The sequence below is a fragment of the Macaca thibetana genome, chromosome 1 (genome assembly GCF_024542745.1).
Source record: "Macaca thibetana thibetana isolate TM-01 chromosome 1, ASM2454274v1, whole genome shotgun sequence".
Taxonomy (NCBI): Eukaryota; Metazoa; Chordata; class Mammalia; order Primates; family Cercopithecidae; genus Macaca; species Macaca thibetana.
Genome location: NC_065578.1, coordinates 142589796 through 142596869, shown reverse-complemented (window position 1 = coordinate 142596869; position 7074 = coordinate 142589796). Strand labels below are relative to the sequence as shown.

General features: G+C 38.3%; 1 pseudogene; it reads left to right on the top strand.

Annotated features, from left to right (window-relative positions):
• Positions 1-633: 633 nt before the first annotated feature.
• LOC126937730 (PRELI domain containing protein 3B-like) lies at positions 634-1564 on the top strand (annotated as a pseudogene).
• The last annotated feature ends 5510 nt before the right edge of the window (positions 1565-7074 follow it).

The following is a 7074-nucleotide window of genomic DNA, read 5'->3' as shown; positions in this document are numbered from 1 at the left end:
GAAATAGAGAAAACTTTCAAAGACTTACACCCCTATCAAGGCAACAAGACCAGACAGTGTTACAGATGAATTTGATAAAGGCATTAAAGGGCAAATAATTCCAATGGTTTTTTTGTTTGTTTGTTTGTTTTTTTGAGATGGAGTTTTGCTCTGTCGCCCAGGCTGGAGTGCAGTGGAGGTGGAGCCCTAGCCAGGCACCCACCTTTCTCTACCCAGCACTTCTCTTTCCACCTTCCCTATCATTTAAAGGGACCACACTGTTCCCTTCTCAGCACTCCTATATCAAAACTTCCATATTCTCTTTTTTTATTGGATATAGTTTATTTTATTTTATTTTATTATACTTTAAGTTCTAGGGTACATGTGCACAACGTGCAGGTTTGTTACATACGTATACATGTGCCACGTTGGTGTGCTGCACCCGTTAACTCGACATTTACATTACAAAACCTCCAAATTCTCTTTATGAGACAGATATAACTGGGCTGCGTGTCTGGAGGTCCCTCGTGTTGGGACCGAGGGCACCTGTGTTCTGCGGGCTGGCTGGAGTGCTGGAGGTGAGTCAGGGCAGGTGTAAACTCTGCACCTCATTGTTCCCTGGTGCCACCAGACATTGCTCAGGCCACCGGCACCATGAAGATCTGGACTTCGGAGCACATCTTTGACCACTCATGGGAAACTGTTACAACAGCTGCGACGTAGAAATACCCAGATCCTATGAACCCAGGTGTGGCTGGAGTTAATGTGTTGGACCGACATATAGATCCCTCTGGAAAGTTGCACAGCCATAGACTTCTCAGCACAGAGTGGGGACTGCTGTCCATTGCGAAGTCTCTTATTGGTGCAGCAAGAACCAAAACATATGTGCAAGAACATTCTGTTGATCCTGTAGAGAAAGCAATGGAACTTAAATCTACTAATATTTCATTTACAAATATGGTTTCAGTAGATGAGAGACATATAAAAACCATATCCTCAGGACCCAGAAGGAACTATTTTGACTCAAGAAGCCATAATCACTATGAAAGCGGTTAGCCTCAGCAGTTACCTTGAAGGACTGATGGCAAGTACAATATCCTCAAGTGCCAGTAAAGGTGAAGAAGCAGTGGAATGGGTAATGCACACATTAAATGCTGAGATTGGGCTGGGCGCGGTGACTCACGCCTGTAATCCCAGCACTTTGGAAGGCCAAGGCAGGCAGATAACCTTAGGTCAGGAGTTTGAGACCAGCCTAGCCAACATGGTGAAACTATCTCTACTAAAAAATACAAAAATTAGCTGGACATGGTGGTGGGCACCTGTAATCTCAGCTACTCAGGAGGCTGAGGCAGGAGAATGGCTTGAATCTGAGAGGCAGAGCCTGCAGTAAACTGAGATCATGCCATTGCACTCTAGCCTGGGTGACAAGAGTGAAACTCCGTCTCAAAAAAAAAAAAAAAAAAAAAGCAGAGATTGAAGAATTGACAGCTCAGCAGGAGGAAGCAATGGCAGCAGCAGCATTTGCCAAGGAGGGATCATGAAAGTTGGTAGACAACATCGGGTACCCCAGGTCTCTCCAAGCTGACTATATATTTATTTGTCATTTTAAAATTACAACTATATTTTAGGTAGTTTTTTTTTTATAAGCTGATATAAGGCTATATGACTTTTGATGAAAACAGAAAGTCTTCTAAATAAAAGGGATCATCTGAAATTAATGTTGTTTGAAATTACTATCTGATTTTGAGGGTGCCATTATTTATGTGAAAAATTAACAAGAAGTCCTTGGAAATTGGTGTTGACATTAAATCTCCTTAAGGTAGTATTTTAAAGCTTTTCATACATTGAAACTCCAGCTGCCTTTGGACCAACTCCAGAACAGAGCAGAGTCACTTCCTATAGATGCCCATTACCCTGCTGCTGTACATTTCAACAGCTTGCACAAGGGAACTCACTCAAAAGGAGAAATTGTGTAGTTTTAAACTATATTTTGTGTAAAATAACTTGCTCTGCTATAAACCACCATTAAAAACCAGTGTTTTGATTTGGTACTTAAATATTTTCAGAGTGAAAATTATCACTAAAGTAACACATGACTCCAACAAAAGTATGGTTTTGTGTTTTGCTTTGTTTCGTTTTGAAACAATGTCTTGCTCTGTCACCCAAGCTGGAATGCAGTGGAGCAATCACAGCTCACTGCAACCTCCCTATCCCGGGTTCAAGCGATTCTTGTGCCTCAGCCTCCCAAGCAGCTGGGAGTACAGGCACGCACCACCACTCCTGGCTAATTCTTGTATTTTCAGTAGAGACGAAGTTTAACCATGTCGGCCAGGCTCGTCTCGAACTCCTGGCCTCAGGTGATCTGTCCACCTTGGCCTCCCAAAGTGCTAGGATTACAGGCATGAGCCATTGCACCAAGTCAAAAGTATGGTTTCATTATATTAAAGAGTACTGTAGGCCGGGTGTGGTGGCTTACGCCTGTAATTCCAGCACTTTGGGAGGCCTAGACGGACGGATCACGAGGTCAGGAGATCCAGACCATCCCGGCTAATACGGTGAAACCCCGTCTCCACCAAAAATACAAAAAAATTAGCCCGGCGTGGTAGCGGGCGCCTGTAGTCCCAGCTACTCAGTGGGCTGAGGCAGGAGAATGGCGTGAATGTGGGAGGCGGAGCTTGCAGTGAGCCGAGATCCCGCCACTGCACTCCAGCCTGGGCGACAGAGAGAGACTACGTCTCCAAAAAAAAAAAAAAAAGTACTGTATTGATTTGCCAAAGTTTGTAACTTCGTAAAGGTATTATCTTCCTTGGATTTGTACTTTGTGATTTAGTATGCTGTACCATGGACTAGTTATGCTAACTGGAAAAAATAGTCATTACCTGAGTTTTGCAGCACTCTAACCTAAACAGAACAGCTATTCACATCTTTTAGCACTTAACATTTGCCTGACTTAAAAATTGCCATGTGTCAAAATCATGGTTTATAATTGCTAAGGGCTGATATGTCAGGTCATTTGAATATTATTACTTTTTGAAGCAATTGTGACCACAAAACATCTTTTTTACGTGAAGGAACTGTATATCATTTGAAATTACTCAAATAATGTCTTGTTCTGAAGCATAAACCCTAGGTACTTATTGTTTTTAATAATATGGTGCCACTGCAGAGTTTGGGGGCAGTGGGGAAGAATGAGTATAATGACGAGGGGAGGATTGGCCTGAAACTAACTGCAGCTTTTATTTATGGGAACCCCTTGTTTGGGATCTCAGAGGGCAGCTGCAAACTGAAAAACAATTCAGTAAATATACATTGTTTAATATTTCATAGCAGGCAATAATCAACCACTAAATAACAGATTTAACATTTGCAATTGTTGCATACAAAGTATTTTTGCTAGAAGATGATTAGCTCTCACTTTTATTTTACAGTGCTTAATGTAATGAACTTCTAGTCATGTTTCCTATCAAAGAGATAAGTTGATATATGTACATAAACCACAGAAACAGTATAACGAACTATTTTTAAATTATCATTTTTCTACTTAAAATATGTTTAGCTTAAGACTTCTTAGGACATTTATAAAAGCAGGTTAAATTTAATAAGGTTTCTGATTTTTTTTTTTTTTTTTTTTTTTTTTTTGGTAACTGGAGGTAGTTTTTACCAGTGAAATAACACTTCAGGTAAATAAAACTTTGCTAAATATTGATATTTGATAAAAAGTTACCTTGTATAATTTCTGCAAATTATCCATGTTCTGAAAAAAGTGTAATGCCCTAATGATAAAAGATTTTTAAACAAATCCTAACAAATCCTTATCTTTTGGTTTTTCAAACTCTGATCTAATGGTACAATTTTATAAATTTTCATTTTCCAGTGCAGTTAGTTACCATTTAAAAAAAATAGCTGGTAATTCATAGCTTTTACATGTTAAATATAAATGAACAGCAAGTGAATGAATTTAAGAGGACTAAACTGGAATAAAGTGTTCATAATAAAAATCTTGGACTATTTAATATTAAAATTGAAATGTGAATTAAGAAAAACTTGTGTTAATAAAAACTTTCTTTTTTAAAAAAAGAAACAAGTAAAATTAAAGATCAAATCCACTTATAAATGTCAATGCAATAATCCTGAATAAAATATTGGAGAATATAATCCATAAAAATATTAAAGTAATATTATGGCCAAGTAAGATTTTGTTCAGGATGGCAAAAATGGTTTAGGAAATCTCTTTTTTTTTTTTTTTTTGATGGGGGGATGGTCTTTTTTGCCCAGGCTGGAGAGCAACGGCATAGTCTCGGCTCACTGCAACCTCCACCTCTGGGTTCAAGTGATTCTCCTGCCTCAGCCTCCCGAGTAGGTGGGATTACAGGCGTGTGCCTCCACACTCAGCTAATTTTGTTACTCTTAGTAGAGACGGGGTTTCACCATGTCGGCCAGGTCAAACTCCTGACCTCAGGTGATCTGCCCGCCTCAGCCTCCCAAAGTGCTGGGATTACAGGCGTGAGCCACCACACCTGGCCCTAGGAAATCTTTTAATATAATTCATCAAATTAATAGTTTTTAGAAGATAAACTATTGATCCTGTCTATAAATGCTGAAAAGCATTTGGCAAAAGTCAACAACCATTATTGACTTAAAAGGAAACAAAACTCAGTATGATAGGAAAAGACAGATCCTTAAAATGTTGAGATAAAACTTTTTCGGTTTTTTGCCCCCAAACTGAGATCATTACCTTCAATGTCAGAAACATGACAGGGATACCCACTATCATCATTTCATACTGTGCAGGAGGTACCAGTCAATGCAATTAGCAAAAAGGAAAAAATGAAATTGGAAGTATGAAATTGGAAAGAAAGAGGTAATGCTATTACTATTTTTTAATCCATACAAAATATTTTACATATTTATGGGATACACACGAGTACTTGTTACATGCATAGAATGTGTAATGATTAAGTCAAGGTGTTTGGGGTATCTATAACCCTGAGGATCATTTCTATATGTTGGTAACATGCATAGAATGTGTAATGATTGAGTCAGGGTGTTTGGGGTATCTATCACCCTGAGGATCATTTCTATATGTTGGTAAAATTTCAAGTCCTCTTTTCTAGCTACTTTGAAAAATACTATGCAATGTTGCTAACTATAGTCACTCTACTCTGCTATTGAATATCAGGACTTATTTGTTCTATCTAACTGTATGTTTACACCCACTAATCAACCTCTCTTTATTCTTCCTACCACCCAAACACTCTTACCAGCCTCCAGTATCTATCATTCTGTTCTCTATCTCCATGAGGCCAATTATTTTTTAGTTCTCATGTATGAGTGAGGACATATGGCATCTGTCTTTCTGTGCCTGACTTATTTCACTTAACATAATCTCCAGTTCCATCCATGTTGCTGCAAATGACATGATTTCATTATTTTTTAGGACTGAATAGTATCCATTGTGTATGTATACCATATTTTCTGAATCCATTTATATACCAATGGAGCTATTTACTATTTTCAGATAACATGAAGACCTAGGTGAATCAACTGCAAAACTATTACAAACAATAAAATAATTCAGCAAGGTAGAAGGGCACAAAAGTAATATAAAGAAACCAATGCATATCAGATACAGAAACCACAATCACCTAGAAGCTATAATGGAAGAAAATCCCTCAATATTACAATATTTTTTAAAGTAATTAATAATAAATGATAATATTTATATGACAGAAAGCTTAAATCATTTTAATTTGAGTCCCAGAAGGGCAGGAGAGTGAGAATGAGGAATAAATATTTGAGGAGATAATGACTGAGAATACAGTCATGTACCACATAAAAATGTTTCAGTAAACAACAGACCACAAATACAACGGTGGTCCGAAAAGATTGTAATACCATATTCTTACTGTACCTTTTCTATGTTTAGATACACAAATACTTACCATTGAGTTACAGTTGCTTACAGTATTCAGTGCAGTAACATGCTGCACAGGTTTGTAGCCAGCAGCAATAGGCTATACCATATAGCCTAGGTGTGCAGTAGGTTATACCATCTAGTTTTGTATAAGTATGCTCTGTGCTGTTCACACAAAGACAATGTTTTCTAAGGTCATGTTTCTCAGAATGTATCCCCATCATTCATTGTTTCATGAATGTATTCCAAAACTGATGAAAGGCATCAATCCACAGATTTGAGAAGCCCTATGAATCCAAAGCAGAATACTTACACTGGAGATACAATGTAAACCAATCAATGTGAAATCTGTGTTTATTGGGAATGGTGAGTCCCTATGTGACCTTGAGGCATTGGAGGAAGAGAAGTTGGTACCTTTTGATTATCCTTGCAACTCACCTCTCAGACTTCTCTGGTCCCAGGTGACAGACCTCTGGTCTGGTTGGGTCTGTGAGTTTCTTTACACTAGTGTTCACTGAGGTGTGGCTAGCGAAATTCTGGTTTGTTCTCTCAGCTGAGTTAAAACCCTGTGGTTCTCATTGTGATCTCAGCCTACTTTGGGTCTCACTGACCCTGTAAGTTCTAATTCTCCATCATGGTCCTCACTAAAAAAACCTTCCTGTGGCTTCTGTGGTACAGTCATTATCCTCTGGCTACAGAAGCCTTTAGAAATCTTCTTGCTCTCACTTCAGTTGTCTTTAATCTAGTGGTTAAAGGCATAGACTTCATAACTAGATTGACTTTGGGTTCAAATCCTCATTTCATATTACAGCAGTGTGGTCATGGACAAGATAGTTAACCTCTCTGTGCCTCAGTTTCCACAATTTAAAAAGCGTAAAAAGGACCTATGTCATAGGGCTGTGGAAAAGATGCAATAAGACCATTTTTGAAAAGTACTTAGACTTGTTGCTGGCACATAGCACTCAATAAATGTTAATTATTGTTGTTTATTGAGGTTCAGGAAGGACCAGTAAATAACACTCCATTTCCTCACCTGAGTACTCATGTAATTAAGAAATATATAGGAGTAAAGTAGATGGAGATCAAAATTCACCTTTTCTTTTACACTGATAATGCATTATTGTAGAATGTGATTTATGTCTCTGGGCAAGTGTCTTCTTTACACCAAACCCCAGAAGTAG